At 35.6% G+C, this 13,248-nt stretch overlaps 1 protein-coding gene across 4 annotated transcripts in view; it reads left to right on the top strand.

Moving 5' to 3' along the window:
* Positions 1-13,248, top strand: part of MYO16 (myosin XVI) — a 505,283-nt gene that overhangs the window by 107,967 nt on the left and 384,068 nt on the right. The gene's annotated exons all lie outside the window — the stretch shown is intronic.

The raw sequence follows: 13,248 nt of genomic DNA, 5'->3' as shown, positions 1-13,248 counted from the left end.
ATAACTTAAAGGCAGAACTTCATGATCTTCTGAATATGAAAAGGTGAAAGAGTCTTGAATTATTTATTATCTACAAATGAGGAGTGGCAGGAGAGACATTTAAATTAATGAATGCTTTGGTGGAAATCAATGGACTGTTTTTCTTCATTCTGGCTGTTGGTAGAAAAGAATGAAGTTACTCCTCTGAGTGGGATGGCAATAAGTAAGAGATTAATGAAGGATATGCCTCCTAGTGCCTCATATTTTAAGTACATAAAAGTCAATTCTGTGGAGTATTATGGAGAGGAGAAAACCATTCAAAGGTTGAATTGTTTCCTAAATTTCTAGTTCATTATTCTGTACTCTGAACAACTTGCCCAATTGTGGTCCACACCCTTTCCTCAGGGTACTCAGGAACGGATCAGTGATGGGCCACAGGTTGCTTCATCTTTCTATTCTCATGAGATCCTAGACAAGCCTTAATCTTTCTCTTTCATCTCACCACTGATCCATAAAGAACATCACTTCTAACGTACCAGCAAAACCAGTTTAAGATATTCTGGCAAAGCCTGGCGTGCTATTCTCTGCCCCTGTGAACTGATTACAAATGTTGCCAGTGAGGGTGATGGAAGCAGCACATATCCTCCCCAACTATTTGGGGAGCCTCAACTGCTACTTGTGGGACCCTTCAGCTAATCCTAGGGTGTCTCAGCTACTGTATAGTTTTTTGTGTTTTGTTTTTCATCTTTGGTGTATCACTAACTTCACTAGGACTTGGTACTTTTCCTCATTTGAAAAATGTAGATGGTAATATCCCTTCATTGGTGTCTGTGAAAGTCAGTAAGTCTATTAATAATTCTCCCTTCCTTCCCTCCCTTTGTCATAATACATTCATCCATCTCTATAGTCAAAACTTACTGAGCTACTGATGGATACAGAGTGGGTGCAGGTGTTGTCCTTACCTTTGAAAATGGCATATTCGTTACCAGAATCCTGAAATCTGCAGTCCAGTGACAATATGTGAAAATTCTTAGAAATCTGTGACATGCAATACAGATGGAGAATTTGGGGCAGGAATGGAGTTATGTTCTTTCTCACTTTTGTTTTTTTAATCCTCACCCACAGACATACTTAGAGGGGGGAAGGAGGGAAGAGAAACATCTATAGGAGAGAGAAACATCTTGGTTGCCTTCTCTATGCTCCTGGGCTGGGGATTAAACGCACAATCTGACATGTGCCCTGACTGGGAATTGAACCGGCAACCTTTCATTGCACAAGAATGACACCCAACTGACTGAGCAACTCTGGCCAGGCCCCTCTTCCTCACTTTAACCAGATACCTGGTAGCACTGGGTATTCTTTTTCTCTAACTTCTCTAATTTACAAAAAATAACAAGGGCTGGAATTTGTTTACAAAACTCTTTATTTCATATTTAAAAAGTGATTTATTTAATTTAATTTAGAAATCATACCAAAATTATTTTTCTCTTATTAAAAATGTTCATTGTAGCAGCATATAACTAAATGAATATACCCTAGTATTTTAAAACATCTATTTTAATGCTCTATTAAAATTTTTGAAAAATTGGTTCTAAACTTAATTGCCATTTTGTTTATTTTATTAAGTCAAGTTTATTGAGACATAATTTACTTCCCTAACTTTCTTTTGGGTGTATGTTTGATACATTTTGACAAATACAGACCATGATGCAAATGCTCCACAATCCAGATTTGGGACATTTCCTCACACCAAAAAAGTTTCCTCGTTCCAATTCACAATCCCCTCCCCTAATGACCAGTCCTGGGCATGACAGATCTCATTTCTGTCCCTGTAGCTTTACTTTTCCCAGAATGTCATATAAATGAATCATAAAGTATGTGGTCTTTGAGATTGGCTTCTTCTACTCAGTTTAATACTCTTGAGATCCATCCAAGTTGTTGTATATATCAATTATTTTTTCCTTTTAATTACTGAGTAGTATTCCATGGAATGGACATACCATGGTTTGTTTATTCACCTACTGGGTAACATTTTTGTTTCCACTTTTCTGTCTGTCTATAATAATAAAAGCATAATATACTAATTAGATCGGACGTCCTTCCCGACAAAGCTGCAGAGGGCAGGGGCTGGGGCCAAGGCCCTTGAATGAATTTCATGCATCGGGCCTCTAGTTAAAAATAAATCTGCTATGAACAGTTCTCTAATGACTTTTGAGTGGACATACACTTTCATTTCTCTGAGACAAATACAGGGATGCAATTGCTCAGTGTATAGAGTGTGCTTAGTAATTTGAAGAAAATGGCTTCTGTCTTTAATGCAATCCATCTGAGATTTATTCATGTTGATGCATGCAACTGATTTGTTCTCTTTTGCTGTTGAGTAATATCCTGTTGTATGGGTATACAACAGTGTGTTTCCATTTTCTAATTTGTGGGTGTTTTGGTTGTCTCCAATATTTTATGATTATGAATAAAATCGCTATAAGTATTCACAGACAGTTTGTTTTTCTGAATCTTAACTCACTGAAATTCCTGACCTGCATAGAGAATTTGACTAGTAAGCAAAATAAATAGAAATATGGTTGTCAAACCATTGTGCTTTAGTTAGTAAGCAACAAGTTTGGGAAACACTCAATAGATGGCTTTATTTTTTAAAATCTCAATTTGACAGTTTTAGTCAGAAGATTATTGCTGTATCCTCACTTTCTCTGAGACTTGTATTCTCCAGGTTCATTAACCATGTTCCAGTCTTGATTTTTGTGTCCTTGCTTTAACTTGAGAGCAGTTCCTGAGCTCATTCTGATACCAGAGCAGGCTTCTGGTCTCCATGTCTGTGTGGTTCAGCAGTGATAGCTCAGGACTGCTTCCACTGTGCACATGTCTGTCTCCTGTTTCTCATCTACAGGGTTCCTGTGCTGTTTCTGCTCATTCATTTTAAGATATCTGGTCTCAAAAGATTGGGGCATTTATTATATCCATCCATACATATATTCATACAGCCAGCCAGCTCCCTCCCTTCCTCCATTTTCACCTCTCTCCCTCCCTCCCTCTTTCTTTCTTCCTTTTTTTCTTTCAATTGTAAGCTATGTGCTGAAAAAATAAAATTTATTCTTGTTTTATTATTTTAGCACAGTGAGGAGGCTTTCTCTTTAATTAGTAGAGGTAATGATTTTAATGAAAGGCTTATAGTTTCTTTACAATTCAAGTGACTTTTTAAAAAAGGAATTCTTAAAGAAAATCAAGTTTCTATTTATAGACACTCTCTAAAGTATATCACATTTAACATCTTTATTTTCTATTTTTATCTTGTTTTAATTCTATCTTCATCTGTTGATTTAAGCATAAATGAAATTTTAAAAGTATATTAATAATTGGTTTTCTGTATCATCCATTATATCATAGAAAGAGAAATCTGCTTGAGAAAGTCACTCACATGAGAATTACAGAAATGATAGTTTAAAAATCTAGTTTGTAGTCCAGTGCTGTAAAAAAACTTTTGGAATGTTTGATTAGTAATTTTTAATGGCATCAGCAGTAGCAATTTTATTTCAAGACTATACAGAGAGTAATGCCATTGGCTTTTAAAAAATATTTTCCCCCTAAAAATTTAGAAGTTCCTAAGGTTGTTGTGGCTATAGTTTCAGCTATTCTTATGCCTTATCCTTGTTTCCCCAGATAATCAATGGTAGAGACATCCAAGGGGAGGCATGAGCAGAGGTGGTGGCCATCTGGGTCTTTCATGTATGTGAGGGCTTACTTTTGCCAGATCTAGGCTGAGTCTGGAATTTCTCATGCAAAGAAATACTGATCATACAATACACCTTATTTGTTGTTAAAACTGAACTTACATTAATAATATCGGACCCATTGATGATATAATAATATTTGATAAATAAATACAAGTTATCAATAGTAATCAGTTTACATAAATGATTGTCAATAATATTTATTGAAGACATGTTTTTACAATTTTTGTCTTTATTTTTCCCATATCAACAGTAATTTTCTGTATTAAAAATAAGCTACTAACTTTGTAAGGTTTAGTACGTACATTGTTTCTTTGTATATTTAAAAGACCCCAATGTCTTTCTTGACTTTCAAAGATCTCAATCTTGTCTATCTCTGCTTCAGATCTTCTTATACCACCTATCAACCCTTCTTCCACCTCCTTTGTATAGAGCATTGTCTACATACAAAAATGTTTGAGGAACAGATCTCTAGCAGTGGTTCTTAACAGCTATGACTCTGCAGAACAAACACAGTGAATCACGACAGACAAGACATGCCAACACAATGGGATCACAAGGACAGTGATAGAGTAGGAACCTCGGAGTATCTGAAGGAGTAGATATGGCCAATAATGACAGTAGAACCCAACACTTCCCATCAGTCTATGACCATTATGATGGATTCACCCTAAGTCACATTTTCAATCCTGTTGGCAGTTGAGTTGGGCAACAATTTTAATAACCTCCACTAGAACCACCTGAAGTAAGAGAGGAGAGGTGATTCTAGAAGAAATAATGGGCCACTGTAGGTAGTTAATGATAGTTTCAGATTCAGAAGACAGTAATGAAAATGGAAGCTATGTAAAAGGTTTGTTTGTTTGTGGCACTAATTAATAATATCTCCAATGGGCAAGGTAGAGCCCATTGATGATTACCCCAGAGAGTATGACTAGTTTTATTTGCTATACTATTATTCTGGGTTAGTATTAGGACAATGCATTTTTGAAATTTTTTCCCAGCAGAATGGAGTGGTTTGAGACTAAAGCCCAGGGTGTTTACTGGAATAACTAAGTTTTGAGATAATGAGGGTCCTTATGTTGGACATAGGGATGTTTCTCTGAGAAGTATACTCTATGTTTTGATACTGGATTTTCAATTGTCCTTGAAAGAAACCTGGTTTCTTTTTTTCTGAAATTGTATCTTAAAAATTGATGTGAAGAGCAATGGAAATAATTTAAAAACACAAACTATAACCTAGACTGTTTTTTAGCCTAGAAAGTATAATAGAAATATTATTGTTCTTTCCTCAATTATTTTCTTTACTGATAAAAGTGGGAAAAAGCAGACTTAATAAATAAAGCCAAAATTAAGTACTAAATATAAAATTTAATTTTGTCTCAATTCATTTCAGGACTGAAAATATTTTATATCAAAATAATGGCATGCATCAAATATTTTATACCAAACTAACATCCTATCTAATAAAGAGGGAATATGCTAATTGACTGCCCTGCCCTCAAAAATGACAATGCTCACAGCCAATAAGGGGGGAATATGCTAATTGCCTGTCATGCCATCACAGATGGCAGCACCCACAGCCACAAGATGGCAGCACCCAGTCCCCTCAGCCCTGCCTCCAGAGTCCCCTAGTCCCCTCAGTCCTCCAGCAGCTCAGGGCTGGCCCGAGGTGCAGGCAAATCTCGAAATGTGTCTGCCCAGCTGTACAGGGCGGCCCACACCTCAGGTAACCAGGACCGGCTGAGGTTTGCACTGCCCGTCAGTGGCAGCAGCAGAGGTGTGATAGGCATCGCCTTCTCCTGATTTCTGGGTTGTCTCTTGCCCCTGAGGGCTCCCAGACTGTGAGAAGGGGCAGGCTGGGCTGAGGGATTCCCCCTCCAGTGCATGAATTTTCATGCACCGGTCCTCTAGTTTTACATAATACAATTTGTCCAAGACAATGATGATATTAAAAAAAAAAAAAATTTACAATCATGAAATTAGAGTTGCATGGACACATACACACAAACTTTTAAATTAAAAAAAAAAGAAATTTAAAGAGGAACTGTTAAGGTTAAGAACTGTTATGGTAAACCAATGTTCATTGGTTTTGTATTTGAAAGGTTTGCTTGTGCAATGTTTGTTTTTCAGTGTTGCTGCAGGACTCAGACTAACGTCATCCAGGAAGCTGGTCACAAAGCAGTCAGGACTTCTGTTTCCTCAGGAGGGAACCAGAATCCCATTCTCAGACAATCTGAACACCAGGGAATTTGTCTACTTAAAGAAATTGTTAGGAATGAATAGAGTGAGCGTAGTCTCTTTCAACTAGGATTGAAGCTGTTGATGAGGATGATGTATTGATATGGATTCAGAGCAGAATATTATTTAAAGTCTGTAGACCCCAAAAATGTATATTTGGGGTAAGAATCCAACTCTGTTTTCTTGAGTCTGAACCCAAGAGAGCTTCTCTCCTGAGTGACCCAGGAATTCAAGGTTGTCTGATACTATTTTAATTTCATAGTATTGCCCTCTCTTGGAAGTGACAGGACAGCAATTGGGGTTCCAAAAGTTGCAAACACCCAGTAGTGGGATCATGGTAATTAGAAAGGCAGGGACAGTCATGAAGTGACAGGGTTTGATTTCAGCAATACGACACGTAATTCAGAAGTATAGGAAAAGAGCCATCAGAAGGCAGTTCTAATCTTAAAGGGGCTGGACTTCTCCAGAGAAGTTCTCACGGAGTTTGTAAATGATAATAGCTAGTTGATACCCAGAGGTGGCATTCCAAATCACCAGGCTTTGCACATCCTGAATGTAGCTGGGTTGTCTCTGAAAAGGAACATGGTCATTCAGTCCTCATAGCATCAAGGTAAATTACTGTGTTAGGCATTAGCACATGGGCATGATTTGGGAACCACTATGACAGAGGACATGGTACCCTCCATGAACTATAGATTTGATTAGACATCTGAGTCCCCTGGGATAATGAATCAGGAACACGACCTCAGAGTAACAATCTTCAGTTTTATTCTTACTCCAAAACAAATCCTTAAAATAATTATGACTGTAAATCTATGTTTACTGAAAAGCTATTTCTCATAATCAAATCACTTGTTATTAAATAAATATTGAAAGGGAAATATTAAATGTGGAAAGGTATAGATTGAGATGGACAAAATAAATGCTCTTTAGAGTATACAATAATTTTTGTCATTTATGTTTGTTTCATTTCCATTTTAATGAAAAAAAATAAAACAATGTTCACATTTTCTCATAGAAAAGCATGCCCTAATAATTGGATGGAAACCTAAGAAATGGTCACATACTACATAAATTAAAAAAAATAAAGACAGTAAAGTAGTGAGATAAAAATATTGTTGTTTTTTAAAGAATTTAAATTAAATTTATTTTTCTCTCAGAGAAGCATTTCAATGCAGGATTATATGAAACAGGCACTTTGGATTTAAATCTGAGATATTTTAGGGCATAACATCTATATCTTTTGCAAATGCAATTTCTTTGTACTATTTTTTGCTCTATAAAAAAGGATATGGACCTGCAGCTTGATTGCAAGGATATTAAAATCTAGCCATTTTAAAATACTTCAATGCTTAAAAGGATTTTTTTAAGGCTCTGGGGGAGTATGTTGAAAGTGATTATACTCTTGTCTTTGAAAATCCTCACACTTCCTTTGTTTCATTGTCATTGTATATACAATAAAAAATAACTCTGGAACCATGTATTATAATTGATTCTGAGAATAAAACTTCTGCTAGGAGAGTTGTTGCGAGTGTAGCTATGAGAGAGAGAGAGAGAGAGAGAGAGAGAGAGAGAGAGAGAGAGAGAGAGAGGGAGAGAGAGAGAGAGAGAAGAGAGAGAGAGAGGAAGGAGAGAGAGAGAGAGAGAGAGAGAGAGAGAGAGAGAGAGAGAGAGAGAGAGAGAGAGAGAGAGAGAGAGAGAGAGAGAGAGAGAGAGAGAGAGAGAGAGAGAAGCATTCTAATTTCCTTCCTTGAACAGCCACCTCTAGCCTCTTAAGAGATCATAGCAAACATTTTTATAAAGTTGGATAAATAATATGTTTGCAGATACATTTTTTATTAAATAAAATTCTGTATGTATCTTTTTAAAACCTCTGTGATGCAGACCCTGTCTCCCCACACTTTTCTTATTGTAGCAAAACACAGAACATTTATTAGTTTTCCATTTTTAAATGTCCAGTTCATAGTATTAAAGCATATCACATTGTTTTGACACAGATCTCCAGATCAGTTTTACCTTTAAAAATCTGATACTCTATGCTCATTAAACAACAACTCTCACTCTCTCCAGCCCCCTAGCAACCACAGTTCTAAATTGTTTCTATTAATTTAACTAAGTAGGTACCTCATATAAGTGGAACCGTACAGTATTTGTCTATTTGATATTTCCTTTAGCATTTTTTCAGTGTTCATCTGTGTTATATCATGTGATAGGATTTCCTTCATTTTTAAGATAGAATAATATTCTATTGCAGAGGTATGTATATACACCTTTAGTTTAACCAATCATCCAGTGATGCCATTTAGTTTCTCCCAACTCTTGCCCACTGTGAACTATGCTGCAATGAACATTGGTGGGTAAATTATTATTTGGGATTCTGTTTTCAATTATTTTGGGTATGTACTTAGAAGTGGGATTTCTGGACCCTATAGTAGTTCTATTTTTATTTTTTGGAAGAGCTGTTTTCTATAGTGGTTGAAACATTTTACAATCCCACCAACATTGCGAAAGGGTTCCTAATACTTCTTATTTTCTGAGCGTCTTCAAACCGCCCCCCCACCCCCCGCCCCAGTAGTTATTCTAATGGGTGTGAGGCAATGGCTTATTGCAGTTTTTATTTGCATTTCACTGATGACTAGTGATTCTGAGCAACGTTTTATGTACTTGTGCATTTGTATATCATCTTTAGAGAAACAACTATTCAAATCCTTTGCCCATTTTTAAATTTGGTTATTGCTCTTTTTATTGTTGAGTTGTGAAAGTTTTTTTTTTTTATATATATTTGGATATTAGCCCCTTATCAGATATATGGTTTACAAATATTTTCTCCCATTCTATAGGTTGCCTTTTTACTCTGTTGACTGTGTTTTTTAATGTACAAAAGTATTTTAGTTAGTCCAGTTTGTCTATTTATGCTTATTGCCTAAGCTTTTGGTGTCTTATCCAAGAAACCATTACTAAGTCCAATGTCATGAAAAAATTTCTTTTTCATCTATGAGTTTTATATTCTTATGGCACATAATCTCACCTAAAAGGATAAGTACATAATGCGGTTATTGAAAGACACTGGCAAACTGTTTCCTTGAATTAATGTACTAGTTTACACACCCATTATGAGGGCTAGGGACACTGCTTCTCTACATCGTCACCAATATTTGTTAATATCATTAATGTAATTTATTTATTTTTAATAGTCACCTGAGGATATTTTTAAAAATATTTTTATTGATTTCTTACAGAGAGGAAGAGAGAGGGATAGTTAGAAGCATCGATGAGAGGGAATCATCGATCAGCTGCCTCTTGTATACCCCCTATTGGGGATGTGCCCGCCACCAGGGTACATGCCCTTGACCGGAATCGAACCTGGGACTTTTAAGTCCGCAGGCTGATGCTCTATCCACTGAGCTAAACTGGTTTTGGCCTGAGCATATTTTTTAATTGCTTTTAGAGAATATGGAAGGGCAGGGATGGGAGAGAAACATGGATGTGATACTACTACAGCAATATTTGTTGAAAAGACTTTCTTCATTGACTTGCTTTTACCCTTGTGTCACAAATGAGTTGGCTGTTTTTATGTAGAGCTAATTCTAGGTTCTCTATTCTGTTCCATTGATCTAAATGTCTATTCTTCAACCAATGCCAGGAACAGAAAGTATTGAAGAGATAATTGACAAAAGATATTAATTTCCTTAAAAAATAAGTTAATGGATCATTTACAAAGTTGGTTTTTGTTACTCCTAATCTTTTTAATTACATGCTAGATTATTTTGTATTTATTTTATTTGCAATATATTTAAAAAGTTTCTTTTTTAAAATATATTTTATTGATTTTTTTACAGAGAGGAAGGGAGAGAGATAGAGAGTTAGAAACATCGATGAGAGAGAGTCATCGATCAGCTGCCTCTTGCACATCCCCTACTGGGGATATGCCTGCAACCAAGGTACATGCCCTTGACCGGAATCGAACCCGGGACCCTTCAGTCCCCAAGCCGATGCTCTATCCATTGAGCCAAACCGGTCTCGGCTTAAAAAGTTTTGTAGAGTTCATAGTTAGATGTGGGAGAGATACATCTTAAATTAAACTATGTTTTTCCAATATTATAACACTTATTGTCTTTGTCAGTTAGATGAGTATGAGATCATATTTTTAATTTTTCTATACATTAGTGAGACTGCTTGTATTGTTAGTTTTGAAAATGTGGCTTTCTTCTCTGTGTGTGTATTGATTTATATTGAGCAAGATTAAGGACTATCAGTTCTAATAGCTGAGTTATAGAGGGTGTTGTTTTTTACATATGTGTAACAGTATTTACAAATTTAGCTAATTATTTCCCTCCTTCTACCCTTCTGGCCCTTACTTCTTTTACTTTTCCCCATATGTTGACTAAAACCTTCATATTGCAGTAAGATAGAAACCTTCCTTTCTAAAGTTGAAGCAAAATTTAAAGAAGTGCCATACATTCATAGGTGTTTTAAAATAAGCCATTCTTTTACTCCATGAATGAATTACACCCTCCTGGATTCATTTAGCTAATATTCCTGTAGACTGCTTGCATGTGTAATTATAAATGAGATTGATCTGTAACTCCTTTTCTGTGTGATGTCCTCACTTGGTTTTGATAGCAAGTTTATGCTAATCTCCAAAATGAGTTGAGATCATTTTCATCTTAGAGTCCCAGTGATGAAGTTCAATAAGTTTTGACTAGACTGCTTCAGAAGTATGTGTCCTATAACTTTGTTATATTTAGTGATTGTCTTACAGATTGACAGCAGCACATATACAAAGATAGTTGATCCACTAATAATTAGACAAAACAAGTTTCAGAGCCCAATACATCAAAGTTTAGACCATTTAAAATCAAAGCATGGGGAATTATTTAAAATGGAAATCTATTAAAGATCAATCTTTTATCATGTATGAATTTGAAATGTAACTGCCTTAGCTTCTGATTACCCAAACCATAAGGAGATTAATTTATGAACTACTCTCAGTGCTCCTTTTTGACAGCCTGCGTGGGTTGCTCAATGACTCATGAGCTATCACTGCACACTCCCTAAACATTACTTCACAGTTAAAAACTAGAGGACTATTGTGTTTATAATTTATTTGATTGTAAAAGCTGAAAGAATAGAACTACCAACACTCAATTTTAGTGACTTAGAGTACAGATGGATTTTCAGTAATGATGTCTAAGACAAAAACTAAAAGAGAAAAGATAAATTTGGCTACAATCAACTTTAAAATTGCCTACTGTAAAATCATCCTCCACGCTTGACTGTGTGCTACTCAGTACATGACCCTGTAATGCCATTGGTTTGATCTTTTTAAGATTTTCAGTGACTCCAAAGATTCCCTGGGCACCTGCTGTCAACCCAGGGAAGTCATGGAAGTCCAAGTATCCTGAGAATCCAAGTCAGTGAATCAAATTTGGTGCAGATTTCTAAACAGATCTGAAATTAGGAGATGGTTCCCATCCATTAGTAATGAACTCTCACAAACTGACAGTGATCATGGTTTTTATCAAAGAAACATACATAGAGAAATTTGTTATCACTTCAGGATTGCTATTGTTTCTGGGTTTAGGTCATTGAAAAGGGAGAGTTTATGTGTGGTTATCTGGTCCTCCTAATATCACTCTTACAAATACTTATTAAGAGTTTTATGAAAACATATGATGGTAAAATGTTGTCAAATGCTAAGAAACAACCAAAACGAAATTCTCCAATTCTATAGTCTCTCCCATCCCATATATATATATTATACGACTGTAGAGAACCTCTCTCTTTTATTATTATTATTTTTTAACCTTTTTGGACCATTTACAACAGTCATAAAATCTTCTCTTTTGCTGAAACTGGTTTGGCTCAGTGGATAGAGCGTCGGCCTGCAGACTGAAGGGTCCTAGGTTTGATTCTGGTCAAGGGCATGTACTTTGGTTGCGGGCACATCCCCAGTAGGGGGTGTGCAGGAGTCAGCTGATCAATGATTCTCTCTCATCGATGTTTCTAACTCTCTATCCCTCTCTCTTCCTCTCTGTAAAAAAATCAATAAAATATATATTTAAAAAAATCTTCTCTTTGGTCTTAGACAAGTCACAGCCTCTCTCAACTTAGTTTATTGAAATATAGGTATGATCTTACCTGGTGGCTGTGAGAATAACACTTTGCAAAGCATCAAGTGAAACAGAAATGGAAATAGCATCACAACTTGCTGTCTTTTCAAAGAAATATAGCCTCTTTCCAAAGATGAAGTAGCACTATCCTAACTGCATATTTCCAGATATGGCATATGATGAACCATATCTTTATGCTTGCATAGTTACTTTTACTTGCTTGAGACTTACATCATAGATATGTCAAGAGAAAAACATATAAATGCATATCTGAACCTGTATTTGTGAGCCAGATTCTAGAACTTACAGTGCTTTAACATTAATTTTCTGCTAATAGTAAAAATTTAAACAAGTGGTAAATATATAAATTAGTACAATTCCATTACAGATGTTTGGGTGGAGTATATAGGAAATAGTATCTGGAAAGAAAGTGAATATTTTCATTAACATGACAGAGAACTCAGTTTGTTAATCAAAATATGAATAAGAGAAAGTATACAACAGCACCAATTACATTTATGATTTTGAGTTGCCAAGAGCAAAATCTCCTTTCCATTGGAATCTTTATACTTACCCATTATTAGGTTTCTTAGAAATGAATGTTTACTAATCACTAGGAAATGTGTTTATCAATAAATTGGTGAAAAATGATCATTGTATCATATAAACAATGATAGCATAACTATGTTCTATATAAATAATTTATAGCTTACATATAGTCTATTACATTAGAGTGGCAGAGTCATCAGGATATGCAAAACCAATTTTATTAGGTTGTGCTGAAAGAGAGTGGCTTTCTGCCAAAATGTATCACATAAAGTTTAGTCAGCATATTCAGTTAGGTGAAGGATCATAATGCAGTGGTAATACTTTTAAGGCTTGGGCATAGCTTTAAAGAAATAAGAAAACACGGATTGTTAAGTATTAAACAAAACCACACCTCTATATCTACTTCTTTTAAAGTTTTTATTTTATTATCATACAATCTTTGTCTCTTTTTACTGAATTTATTGGGGTGACACTGGTTAACAAAATTATATAGGTTTCATGTTCCCAATTCCACAACACATCATATGTACACTGTATTGTGTGTTCACCACCCTAAGTTAAATATGCATCCATTATCCTTTATCCCTCCTACATCCTTCTCCACCTCCCCCACACCCTCTCTG

The sequence above is a fragment of the Pipistrellus hanaki genome, assembly GCF_964339955.1.
Source record: "Pipistrellus hanaki genome assembly, chromosome: 3".
In the NCBI taxonomy this organism is placed as follows: domain Eukaryota; kingdom Metazoa; phylum Chordata; class Mammalia; order Chiroptera; family Vespertilionidae; genus Pipistrellus; species Pipistrellus hanaki.
Note: the sequence above shows the minus strand (reverse complement) of the source record. Positions and strands in the feature narration are given on the sequence as shown.